The sequence below is a fragment of the Nerophis lumbriciformis genome, linkage group LG18, assembly GCF_033978685.3.
Source record: "Nerophis lumbriciformis linkage group LG18, RoL_Nlum_v2.1, whole genome shotgun sequence".
NCBI lineage: Eukaryota > Metazoa > Chordata > Actinopteri > Syngnathiformes > Syngnathidae > Nerophis > Nerophis lumbriciformis.
The window spans coordinates 6,433,789-6,447,479 of NC_084565.2; the positions used below are offsets into that span (position 1 = coordinate 6,433,789).

General features: G+C 37.3%; 1 protein-coding gene across 1 annotated transcript in view; it reads left to right on the forward strand.

Annotated features, from left to right (window-relative positions):
• The first annotated feature begins 643 nt into the window (after window positions 1-643).
• The window catches only part of gtpbp6 (GTP binding protein 6 (putative)), a 41,288-nt gene continuing 28,240 nt past the window's right edge, over window positions 644-13,691 (forward strand). Inside the window, exon 1 of the mRNA XM_061977544.2 lies at window positions 644-817. The gene's annotated coding sequence lies outside the window, so the exon portion shown is untranslated. The remainder of the gene's footprint in view (window positions 818-13,691) is intronic.

The window sequence follows — 13,691 nt, forward strand, 5'->3', positions numbered from 1 at the left end:
TGAGTGTTGTTAAAAGGAAAGGCCATGTAACACAGTGGTGAACATGCCCTTTCCCAACTACTTTGGCACGTGTTGCAGCCATGAAATTCTAAGTTAATTATTATTTGCAAAAAAAATAAATACATTTTATGAGTTTGAACATCAAATATGTTGTCTTTGTAGTGCATTCAGCTGAATATGGGTTGAAAAGGATTTGCAAATCATTGTATTCTGTTTATATTTACATCGAACACAATTTCCCAACTCATATGGAAACGGGGTTTGTAATTATTTCCCCCATTCTGTGTCTCATCTTCCTCTGTGATGAAAAGGACATACAAAGTGGGACAACTTTTGACACATTTGCCGCACTGTTTGACTTTTTAATACTAGAACAGTAGAATTGTGATGTTGCTATGATATGTTGTGATGCTTCTTACGTCACATGAAAGTAGGAAACATGCACTGACCTGTGACCCTGACACACAGCGTGCACACGGGAACCTTGGTGCTGGGAGTCCCCTGAGAGCTGAACCAAAGACTGTAGGACACCTCGTCTTCTTGGGTGTCCACCTCGCTCACCGTCAGACTGAACTTTCCGGAAATGTGAGCGTCGCCCGACATGGTCACATGGTCCTTGTCCACCTTCTCCTGGTCAGCTGACGTGGTCACATTGTCCAACTTCCCCCCCGCCCAGGTGGACCCGAGGACCACTTGGCCGTCCCTGCGCCACTCCGCGGAGGCGTGGGTAAAGTTGGCGGCGTCCGGGTAGAAGCAAGGCAGCGACAGAGGTCGGCCGACGATTCCCAGCACGCACTGGTCCCCTGCGGAGACGCGGGTATGGAAACATGTCACATGTCGGAAGAAGCAATCAGACACTTTTAAGTAGGAGGAGTTGAGCTGAAAAATTGGCCCAAAAAGTTAGCATGTTAACAGTTAGCATGTGTCAAGGACCAAGTTATATGACTCTGAAGAGTTTAAGCTGCAAAATTGGCTAAAAATGTAGCACGCTAAAGTTAGCATGTTGACGTTAGCATGTGTCAAGTACCAAGTTACATGAGTCTGAGGAGTTTAAGCTGCAAAATTGGCTCGAAAGTTAGCATGTGTCAAGTAACAAGTTATATGACTGTGAGGAGTTAAGCTGCAAAATTGGCAGAAAAAATTAGCACGCTAAAGTTAGCATGTGTCAGGTGCCAAGTTATATGACTGATGTGTTCAGCTGCAAAATTGGCCAAAAAAAAGTTAGTATGTTAACGTTAGCATGTGTCAAGTACCAGGTTATATGACTGATGTGTTCAGCTGCAAAATTGGCCCAAAAAAATTAGCATGTTAACGTTAGCATGTGTCAAGGACCAAGTTATATGACTCTGAGGTGGTCAGCTGCAAAATTGGCTAAAAATGTAGCACGCTAAAGTTAGCATGTTAACGTTAGCATGTGTCAAGGACCAAGTTATATGACTGTGAGGAGTTTAGCTGCAAAATTGGCTAGAAAGTTAGCATGTGTCAAGTATCAAGTTATATGACTGTGAGGAGTTAAGCTGCAAAATTGGCAGAAAAAATTAGCACGCTAAAGTTAGCATGTGTCAGGTACCAAGTTATATGACTGATGTGTTCAGCCGCAAAATTGGCCAAAAAAAATTAGCATGTTAATGTTAGCATGTGTCAAGGACCAAGTTATATGACTCTGAGGTGTTCAGCTGCAAAATTGGCCAAAAAAAGTTAGCATGTTAACGTTAGCATGTGTCAAGGACCAGGTTATATGACTCTGAGGTGTTCAGCTGCAAAATTGGCCAAAAAATGTCGCATGCTAAAGTTAGCATGTTAACAGTTAGCATGTGTCAAGGACCAAGTTATATGACTGTGAGGAGCTACGCTGCAAAATTGGCAAAAAATGTAGCACGCTAAAGTTAGCATGTTAACGTTAGCATGTGTCAAGTACCAAGTTATATGAGTCTGAGGAGTTTAAGCTGCAAAATTGGTTCGAAAGTTAGCATGTGTCAAGTAACAAGTTATATGACTGTGAGGAGTTAAGCTGCAAAATTGGTATAAAAAATTAGCACGCTAAAGTTAGCATGTGTCAGGTACCAAGTTATATGACTGATGTGTTCAGCTGCAAAATTGGCCAAAAAAAGTTAGCATGTTAACGTTAGCATGTGTCAAGGACCAGGATATATGACTCTGAGGTGTTCAGCTGCAAAATTGGCCAAAAAATGTAGCATGCTAAAGTTAGCATGTTAACAGTTAGCATGTGTCAAGGACCAAGTTATATGACTGTGAGGAGTTACGCAGCAAAATCGGCAAAAAATGTAGCACGCTAAAGATAGCATGTTAACGCTAGCATGTGTCAAGTACCACGTTATATGAGTCTGAGGAGTTTAAGCTGCAAAATTGGTTCGAAAGTTAGCATGTGTCAAGTATCAAGTTATATGACTGTGAGGAGTTAAGCTGCAAAATTGGCAGAAAAAATTAGCACGCTAAAGTTAGCATGTGTCAGGTACCAAGTTATATGACTGATGTGTTCAGCCGCAAAATTGGCCAAAAAAAATTAGCATGTTAATGTTAGCATGTGTCAAGGACCAAGTTATATGACTCTGAGGTGTTCAGCTGCAAAATTGGCCAAAAAAAGTTAGCATGTTAACGTTAGCATGTGTCAAGGACCAGGTTATATGACTCTGAGGTGTTCAGCTGCAAAATTGGCCAAAAAATGTGGCATGCTAAAGTTAGCATGTTAACAGTTAGCATGTGTCAAGGACCAAGTTATATGACTGTGAGGAGCTACGCTGCAAAATTGGCAAAAAATGTAGCACGCTAAAGTTAGCATGTTAACGTTAGCATGTGTCAAGTACCAAGTTATATGAGTCTGAGGAGTTTAAGCTGCAAAATTGGTTCGAAAGTTAGCATGTGTCAAGTAACAAGTTATATGACTGTGAGGAGTTAAGCTGCAAAATTGGTATAAAAAATTAGCACGCTAAAGTTAGCATGTGTCAGGTACCAAGTTATATGACTGATGTGTTCAGCTGCAAAATTGGCCAAAAAAAGTTAGCATGTTAACGTTAGCATGTGTCAAGGACCAGGATATATGACTCTGAGGTGTTCAGCTGCAAAATTGGCCAAAAAAATGTAGCATGCTAAAGTTAGCATGTTAACAGTTAGCATGTGTCAAGGACCAAGTTATATGACTGTGAGGAGTTACGCAGCAAAATCGGCAAAAAATGTAGCACGCTAAAGATAGCATGTTAACGCTAGCATGTGTCAAGTACCACGTTATATGAGTCTGAGGAGTTTAAGCTGCAAAATTGGTTCGAAAGTTAGCATGTGTCAAGTATCAAATTTTATGACTGTGAGGAGTTAAGCTGCAAAATTGGCCAAAAAAAATGAGCACGTTCAAGTTAGCATGTGTCAGGTACCAAGTTATATGACTGACGTGTTCAGCTGCAAAATTGGCCAAAAAAAGTTAGCATGTTAATGTTAGCATGTGTCAAGTACCAAGTTATATGACTCTGAGGTGTTCAGCTGCAAAATTGGCCAAACATTTTTAGCATGTTAACGTTAGCATGTGTCAAGGACCAAGTTATATGACTCTGAGGTGTTCAGCTGCAAAATTGGCCAAAAATTTAGCACGCTAAAGTTAGCATGTTAACGCTAGCATGTGTCAAGTACCAAGTTATATGAGTCTGAGGAGTTTAAGCTGCAAAATTGGTTCGAAAGTTAGCATGTGTCAGGTACCAAGTTATATGACTGATGTGTTCAGCTGCAAAATTGGCCAAAAAAAGTTAGCATTCTAAAGTTAGCATGTTAACATTAGCATGTTAACGTTAGCATGTGTCAGGTACCAAGTTATATGACTGATGTGTTCAGCTGCAAAATTGGCCAAAAAAAAATAGCATGTTAACGTTAGCATGTGTCAAGGACCAGGTTATATGACTGAGGTGTTCAGCTGCAAAATTGGCTAAAAATGTAGCACGCTAAAGTTAGCATGTTGACTTTAGCATGTGTCAAGTACCAAGTTATATGAGTCTGAGGAGTTTAAGCTGCAAAGTTGGCTCGAAAGATAGCATGTGTCAAGTAACAAGTTATATGACTGTGAGGAGTTCAGCTGCAAAATTGGCAAAAAAATGTAGCACGCTAAAGTTAGCATGTTAACAGTTAGCATGTGTCAAGGACCAAGTTATATGACTCTGAAGAGTTTAAGCTGCAAAATTGGCTAAAAATGTAGCACGCTAAAGTTAGCATGTTGACGTTAGCATGTGTCAAGTACCAAGTTATGAGTCTGAGGAGTTTAAGCTGCAAAATTGGCTCGAAAGTTAGCATGTGTCAAGGAACAAGTTACATGACTGAGGAGTTAAGCTGCAAAATTAGCACGCTAAAGTTAGCATGTGTCAGGTACCAAGTTATATGACTGATGTGTTCAGCTGCAAAATTGGCCAAAAAAAGTTAGCATTCTAAAGTTAGCATGTTAACATTAGCATGTTAACGTTAGCATGTGTCAGGTACCAAGTTATATGACTGATGTGTTCAGCTGCAAAATTGGCCAAAAAAAAATAGCATGTTAACGTTAGCATGTGTCAAGGACCAGGTTATATGACTCTGAGGTGTTCAGCTGCAAAATTGGCCAAAAAATTTAGCATGCTAAAGTTAGCATGTTAACAGTTAGCATGTGTCAAGGACCAAGTTTTATGACTCTGAGGTGTTCAGCTGCAAAATTGGCTGGAAAGTTAAGATATTAACAGTTAGCATTTGCCAAGTATCAAGTTATATGACTGTGAGGAGTTAAGCTGCAAAATTGGCTCGAAAGTTAGCATGTGTCAAGTAACAAGTTATATGACTGTGAGGAGTTAAGCTGCAAAATTAGCAGAAAAATTAGCATGCTAAAGTTAGCATGTGTCAGGTACCAAGTTATATGACTGATGTGTTCAGCTGCAAAATTGGCCAAAAAAAGTTAGCATTCTAAAGTTAGCATGTTAACATTAGCATTTGCCAAGTATCAAGTTATATGACTGTGAGGAGTTAAGCTGCAAAATTGGTTCGAAAGTTAGCATGTGTCAAGTATCAAGTTATATGACTGTGAGGAGTTAAGCTGCAAAATTGGCAGAAAAAATTAGCACGCTAAAGTTAGCATGTGTCAGGTACCAAGTTATATGACTGATGTGTTCAGCCGCAAAATTGGCCAAAAAAAATTAGCATGTTAATGTTAGCATGTGTCAAGGACCAAGTTATATGACTCTGAGGTGTTCAGCTGCAAAATTGGCCAAAAAAAGTTAGCATGTTAACGTTAGCATGTGTCAAGGACCAGGTTATATGACTCTGAGGTGTTCAGCTGCAAAATTGGCCAAAAAATGTGGCATGCTAAAGTTAGCATGTTAACAGTTAGCATGTGTCAAGGACCAAGTTATATGACTGTGAGGAGCTATGCTGCAAAATTGGCAAAAAATGTAGCACGCTAAAGTTAGCATGTTAACGTTAGCATGTGTCAAGTACCAAGTTATATGAGTCTGAGGAGTTTAAGCTGCAAAATTGGTTCGAAAGTTAGCATGTGTCAAGTAACAAGTTATATGACTGTGAGGAGTTAAGCTGCAAAATTGGTATAAAAAATTAGCACGCTAAAGTTAGCATGTGTCAGGTACCAAGTTATATGACTGATGTGTTCAGCTGCAAAATTGGCCAAAAAAAGTTAGCATGTTAACGTTAGCATGTGTCAAGGACCAGGATATATGACTCTGAGGTGTTCAGCTGCAAAATTGGCCAAAAAAACGTAGCATGCTAAAGTTAGCATGTTAACAGTTAGCATGTGTCAAGGACCAAGTTATATGACTGTGAGGAGTTACGCAGCAAAATCGGCAAAAAATGTAGCACGCTAAAGATAGCATGTTAACGCTAGCATGTGTCAAGTACCACGTTATATGAGTCTGAGGAGTTTAAGCTGCAAAATTGGTTCGAAAGTTAGCATGTGTCAAGTATCAAATTTTATGACTGTGAGGAGTTAAGCTGCAAAATTGGCCAAAAAAAATGAGCACGTTCAAGTTAGCATGTGTCAGGTACCAAGTTATATGACTGACGTGTTCAGCTGCAAAATTGGCCAAAAAAAGTTAGCATGTTAATGTTAGCATGTGTCAAGTACCAAGTTATATGACTCTGAGGTGTTCAGCTGCAAAATTGGCCAAACATTTTTAGCATGTTAACGTTAGCATGTGTCAAGGACCAAGTTATATGACTCTGAGGTGTTCAGCTGCAAAATTGGCTAAAAATTTAGCACGCTAAAGTTAGCATGTTAACGCTAGCATGTGTCAAGTACCAAGTTATATGAGTCTGAGGAGTTTAAGCTGCAAAATTGGTTCGAAAGTTAGCATGTGTCAGGTACCAAGTTATATGACTGATGTGTTCAGCTGCAAAATTGGCCAAAAAAAGTTAGCATTCTAAAGTTAGCATGTTAACATTAGCATGTTAACGTTAGCATGTGTCAGGTACCAAGTTATATGACTGATGTGTTCAGCTGCAAAATTGGCCAAAAAAAAATAGCATGTTAACGTTAGCATGTGTCAAGGACCAGGTTATATGACTCTGAGGTGTTCAGCTGCAAAATTGGTTAAAAATGTAGCACGCTAAAGTTAGCATGTTGACTTTAGCATGTGTCAAGTACCAAGTTATATGAGTCTGAGGAGTTTAAGCTGCAAAGTTGGCTCGAAAGATAGCATGTGTCAAGTAACAAGTTATATGACTGTGAGGAGTTCAGCTGCAAAATTGGCAAAAAAATGTAGCACGCTAAAGTTAGCATGTTAACAGTTAGCATGTGTCAAGGACCAAGTTATATGACTCTGAAGAGTTTAAGCTGCAAAATTGGCTAAAAATGTAGCACGCTAAAGTTAGCATGTTGACGTTAGCATGTGTCAAGTACCAAGTTATGAGTCTGAGGAGTTTAAGCTGCAAAATTGGCTCGAAAGTTAGCATGTGTCAAGGAACAAGTTACATGACTGAGGAGTTAAGCTGCAAAATTAGCACGCTAAAGTTAGCATGTGTCAGGTACCAAGTTATATGACTGATGTGTTCAGCTGCAAAATTGGCCAAAAAAAGTTAGCATTCTAAAGTTAGCATGTTAACATTAGCATGTTAACGTTAGCATGTGTCAGGTACCAAGTTATATGACTGATGTGTTCAGCTGCAAAATTGGCCAAAAAAAAATAGCATGTTAACGTTAGCATGTGTCAAGGACCAGGTTATATGACTCTGAGGTGTTCAGCTGCAAAATTGGCCAAAAAAATTTAGCATGCTAAAGTTAGCATGTTAACAGTTAGCATGTGTCAAGGACCAAGTTTTATGACTCTGAGGTGTTCAGCTGCAAAATTGGCTGGAAAGTTAAGATATTAACAGTTAGCATTTGCCAAGTATCAAGTTATATGACTGTGAGGAGTTAAGCTGCAAAATTGGCTCGAAAGTTAGCATGTGTCAAGTAACAAGTTATATGACTGTGAGGAGTTAAGCTGCAAAATTAGCAGAAAAATTAGCATGCTAAAGTTAGCATGTGTCAGGTACCAAGTTATATGACTGATGTGTTCAGCTGCAAAATTGGCCAAAAAAAGTTAGCATTCTAAAGTTAGCATGTTAACATTAGCATGTGTCAAGGACCAGGTTATATGACTGTGGTGTTCAGCTGCAAAATTGGCTAAAAATGTAGCACGCTAAAGTTAGCACGTGGACGTTAGCATGTGTCAAGTACCAAGTTATGTGTCTGAGGAGTTTAAGCTGCAAAATTGTCTCGAAAGTTAGCATGTGTCAAGTAACAAGTTATATGACTGTGAGGAGTTAAGCTGCAAAATTGGCAGAAAAAATTAGCACGCTAAAGTTAGCATGTCTCAGGTACCAAGTTATATGACTGATGTGTTCAGCTGCAAAATTGGCCAAAAAAAGTTAGCATTCTAAAGTTAGCATGTTAACATTAGCATGTGTCAAGTACCAAGTTATATGACTGATGTGTTCAGCTGCAAAATTGGCCAAAAAAAGTTAGCATGTTAATGTTGGCATGTGTCAAGGACCAGGTTATATGACTCTGAGGTGTTCAGCTGCAAAATTGGCTAAGAATGTAGCACGCTAAAGTTAGCATATTAACAGTTAGCATGTGTCAAGGACCAAGTTATACGACTCTGAGGTGTTCAGCTGCAAAATTGGCTAAAAATTGAGCACGCTAAAGTTAGCATGTTAGCATGTGTCAAGGACCAAGTTATATGACTATGAGGTGTTCAGCTGCAAAATTGGCTAAAAATGTAGCACGCTAAAGTTCGCATGTTAACGTTAGCATGTGTCAAGTACCAAGTTATATGAGTCTGAGGAGTTTAAGCTGCAAAATTGGCTCGAAAGTTAGCATGTGTCAAGTATCAAGTTATATGACTGTGAGGAGTTAAGCTGCATAATTGGCAAAAAAAAATTAGCACGCTAAAGTTAGCATGTCAGGTACCAAGTTATATGACTGATGTGTTCAGCTGCAAAATTTGCCAAAAAAGTAAGCATGCTAAAATTAGCATGTTAATGTTAGCATGTGTCAATGTTAGCATGTGTCAAGTACCAAGTTATGAGTCTGAGAAGTTTAGCTGCAAAATTGGCTCGAAAGTTAGCATGTGTCAAGTATCAAGTTATATGACTGATGTGTTCAGCTGCAAAATTTGCCAAAAAAGTAAGCATGCTAAAATTAGCATGTTAATGTTAGCATGTGTCAACGTTAGCATGTGTCAAGTACCAAGTTATATGCGTCTGAGAAGTTAAGCTGCAAAATTGGCTAAAAAGTTAGCATGCTAAAATTAGCATGTTAACAGTTAGCATGTGTCAATTACCACGTTATATGATGCAAAATTGGCTAAAAATGTAGCACGCTAAAGTTAGCATGTGTCAGGTACCAAGTTATAAGACTGATGTGTTCAGCTGCAAAATTGACCCAAAAGGTTAGCATGCTAAAGTTAGCATGTTAATGTTAGCATGTGCCAAGTACCAAGTTATGGGAATCTGAGGAGTTTAGCTGCAAAATTGGCTAGAAAGTTAGCATGTGTCAAGTACCAAGTTATATGACTGGAGTTAAGCTGCAAAAATGGCTGGAAACTTAGCATGCTAACAGTTAGCATGTGTCAAGTACCAAGTTATATAAGTCTGAGGAGTTTAGCTGCAAAATTGGCCAAAAAAAAGTTAGCATGCTAAAGTTAGCATGTTATTAGTTGGCATGTGTCAAGTACCAAGTTATATGACTCTGAGCTGTTCAGCTGCAAAATTGGCCCAAAAAAAAGTTAGCATGCTAAAGTTAGCATGTTATTAGTTGGCATGTGTCAAGTACCAAGTTATATAACTTTGAGCTGTTCAGCAGCAAAATTGGCACTGAAAGTTAGCATGTGTCAGGTACCAAGTTATATGACTGATGTGTTCAGCTGCAAAATTCGCCAAAAAAGTTAGCATGTTCACGGTTAGCATGTGTCAAGTACCAAGTTATATGACTCTGAGGAGTTTAGCTGTAAAACTGGCTAGAAAATGAGCATGTTTACAGTTAGTTTGTGTTCTTTTGTGGTTGCTATGTCTAAATATAAGTAGAAGACCTGCTTGTGCAAATAAACTACCGTCATGTTAAGTCCTAGTCATTGTTATTGTTGCTCCAATAGACCCTATTTTCATAACAAACTAAAAGGTTAGTTGTTGTTGTGCAGGAAAGACACGTGTTTTATTGGATTTATTGGTTTAAATGTTTATTTGTATATTGCTTTATTGGATTTCTTGGACCTGCTTGTGCAAATAAACTAACCTTATGTTAAGTCCTAGTAATAAATATTGTCATTGTTGCTCCAATGCATTGTATTTTCATAACAAACTAAAAGGTTAGTTGTTGTTGTGCAGGGAAGACAACTGCTTTATTGGACACGGATGACCACATGATAGTCTATAATTATGATCAAATGTAATGTTAGCATGTAGCTCACATAGTCATGCTATTGTTGCTAGTCTAAAATTATGTTAACATGTAATGTTAGCATGTAGCTCTCATATATATGCTAGTGTTGCTAGTCTAGGATTATGTTAAAATGTAATGTTAGCATGTAGCTTACTTTGTTATGCTAGTGTTGCTAACCTGGAATGATGTTAAAATGCAATGTTAGCATGTAGCTCACATAGTTATGCTGTTGTTGCTTTTCTAGAATTATGATAAAATGTTAGAATGTAGCTCACATAGCTATGCTAATGTTGCTAGTCTAGAATTATGTTAAAATGTAATATTAATATGTAGCTTACTTTGCTAGGCTAGTGTTGCTAACCATGGATGATGTTAAAATACAATGTTAGCATGTAGCTTACTTTGCTATGCTAGTGTTGCTAACCTGGAATGATGTTAAAATGCAATGTTAGCATATAGCTCACATATATATGATAGTGTTGCTTGTCTAGAATTATGATCAAATGTAATGTTAGCATGTAGCTCACATAGCTATGCTGGTGTTACTTGTCTAGAATCGTGATAAAATGCACTGCTAGTGTTGCTAACCTGGAATGATGTTAAAATGCAATGTTAGCATGTAGCTCACTCATATATGCTAGTGTTGCTTGTCTATAATTATGATCAAATGTAATGTTAGCATGTAGCTCACATAGCTATGCTAGTGTTACTTGTCCAGAATCATGATAAAGTGCAGTGCTAGTGTTGCTAACCTGGAATGATGTTAAAATGCAATGTTAGCATGTAGCTCACATATATATGCTCGTGTTGCTTGTCTAGAATTATGATAAAATGTAATTTTAGCATGTAGCTCACATAGCTATGCTAGTGTTACTTGTCTAGAATCATGATAAAATGCAGTTTTTGTGCTTGTGTTGCAAGTCTGGCATGATGATAAAATGTAATGTTAGTATGTAGCTCTCATAGCTATGCTAGTGTTGCTGGTCTAGAATTATGTTAAAATGCAATGTTAGCATGTAACTTTCATATCTATGCTAGTGTTGCTGGTCTAGAATGATGTTAAAATGTAATGTTAGCATATAGCTCTCATATCTATGCTAGTGTTGCTAGTCTAGAATGATGTTAAAAGGTAATTTTAGAATGTAGCTCACATAACTATGCTAGTGTTACTTGTCCAGAATCATGATAAAGTGCAGTTTTTGTATGTAGCTCACATATTTATGCTTGTGTTGCAAGTCTAGCATGATGATAAAATGTAATGTTAGCATGTAGCTCTCATATCTATGCTAGTGTTGCTGGTCTAGAATTATGTTAAAATGTAATGTTGGCATGTAGCTCTCATAGCTATGCTAGTGTTGCTAGTCTATAATTATGTTAAAATATAATGTTAGCATGTAGCTTACTTTGCTCTGCTAGTGTTGCTAACCTGGAATGATGTTAAAATGCAATGTTAGCATGTAGCTCACATATATATGCTAGTGTTGCTTGTCTAGAATTATGATCAAATGTAATGTTAGCATGTAGCTCACATAGCTATGCTAGTGTTACTTGTCTAGAATCATGATAAAATGCAATTTTTGTATGTAGCTCACATATTTATGCTTGTGTTGCAAGTCTAGCATGATGATAAAATGTAATGTTAGTATGTAGCTCTCATAGCTATGCTAGTGTTGCTGGTCTAGAATTATGTTAAAATGTAATGTTAGCATGTAGCTCTCATATCTATGCTAGTGTTGCTGGTCTAGAATTATGTTAAAATGTAATGTTAGCATATAGCTCTCATATCTATGCTAGTGTTGCTAGTCTAGAATGATGTTTAAAGGTAATTTTAGCATGTAGTTCACATAACTATGCTAGTGTTACTTGTCTAGAATCATGATAAAATGCAGTGCTAGTCTTGCTAATCTGGAATGATGTTCAAATGCAATGTTAGCAAGTAGCTCACATATATATGCTACTGTTGCTTGTCTGGAAATATGATACAATGCAATGTTAGCTTGTAGCTCACATAGCTTTGCTAGTGTTGCTAGTTGAGAAATATATTAAAATTTAATATTAGCATGTAGCTCTCATATATATGCTTGTGTTGCTAGTCTAGAATGATGTTAAAATGTAATGTTAGCATGTAGCTCACAAAGCTATGATAGTGTTGCTAACCTAAAATGGTGTTAAAATGCAATGTTGGCAAGTAGCTCAAATCACTATGCTAGTGTTGCTAACCTGACATGGTGTTAAAATGAACCATTAGCATGTAGCTTATGTTGCTATGCTAGTGTTGCTGACCTGACATGATGTTAAAATGTAACATTAGCATGTAGCTTATATTGTTATGTTAGTGCTGCTAACTTGGAATGATATTAAAATGCAATGTTAGCATGTAGCTCACATATATATGCTAGTGTTGCTTGTCTAGAAATATGATACAATGCAATGTTAGCATGTAGCTCACATAGCTATGCTAGTGTTGCTAATTGAGAAATATGTTAAAATGTAATATTAGCATGTAGCTCTCATATATATGCTAGTGTTGCTAGTCTAGAATGATGTTAAAATGTAATGTTAGCATGTAGCTCACATAGCTATGCTAGTGTTGCTAGTCTAGAATGATGTTAAAATGCAATGTTAGTATGTAGGTCACATAGCTATGCTAGATTTGCTTGTCTAGAATTATAGTAAAATGTAATGTTAGCATGTAGCTCAAATCGCTATGCTAGTAGTGTTGCTAACCTGACATGGTGTTAAAATGTAACATTAGCATGTAGCTTATGTTGCTATGCTAGTGTTGCTAACCTGACATGATGTTAAAATGTAACATTAGCATGTAGCTTATATTGTTATGCTAGTGCTGCTAACTTGGAATGATATTAAAATGCAATGTTAGCATGTAGCTCACATATATATGCTAGTGTTGCTTGTCTAGAAATATGATACAATGCAATGTTAGCATGTAGCTCACATAGCTATGCTAGTGTTGCTATTTGAGAAATGTGTTAAAATGTAATATTAGCATGTAGCTCTCATATATATGCTAGTGTTGCTAGTCTAGAATGATGTTAAAATGTAATGTTAGCATGTAGCTCACATAGTTATGCTAGTGTTACCTGTCTAGAATGATGTTAAAATGCAATGTTAGTATGTAGGTCACATAGCTATGCTAGAGTTGCTTGTCTAGAATTATAGTAAAATGTAATGTTAGCATGTAGCTCAAATCGCTATGCTAGTAATGTTGCTAACCTGACATGGTGTTAAAATATAACATTAGCATGTAGCTTATGTTGCTATGCTAGTGTTGCTAACCTGACATGATGGTAAAATGTAACATTAGCATGTAGCTTATATTGTTATGCTAGTGCTGCTAACTTGGAATGATATTAAAATGCAATGTTAGCATGTAGCTGACATATATATGCTAGTGTTGCTTGTCTAGAAATATGATACAATGCAATGTTAGCATGTAGCTCACATAGCTATGCTAGTGTTGCTAGTTAAGAAATATGTTAAAATGTAATATTAGCATGTAGCTCTCATATATATGCTAGTGTTGCTAGTCCAGAATGATGTTAAAATGTATTGTTTGCATGTAGCTCACATAGCTATGCTAGTGTTGCTAGTCTAGAATGATATTAAAATGCAATGTTAGTATGTAGGTCACATAGCTATGCTCGTGTTGCTAGTCTAGAATTATAATAAAATGTAATGTTAGCATGTAGCTCAAATCGCTATGCTAGTATTGCTAACCTGACGTGATGTTAAAATGTAACATTAGCATGTAGTTTATGTTGCTATGCTAGTGTTG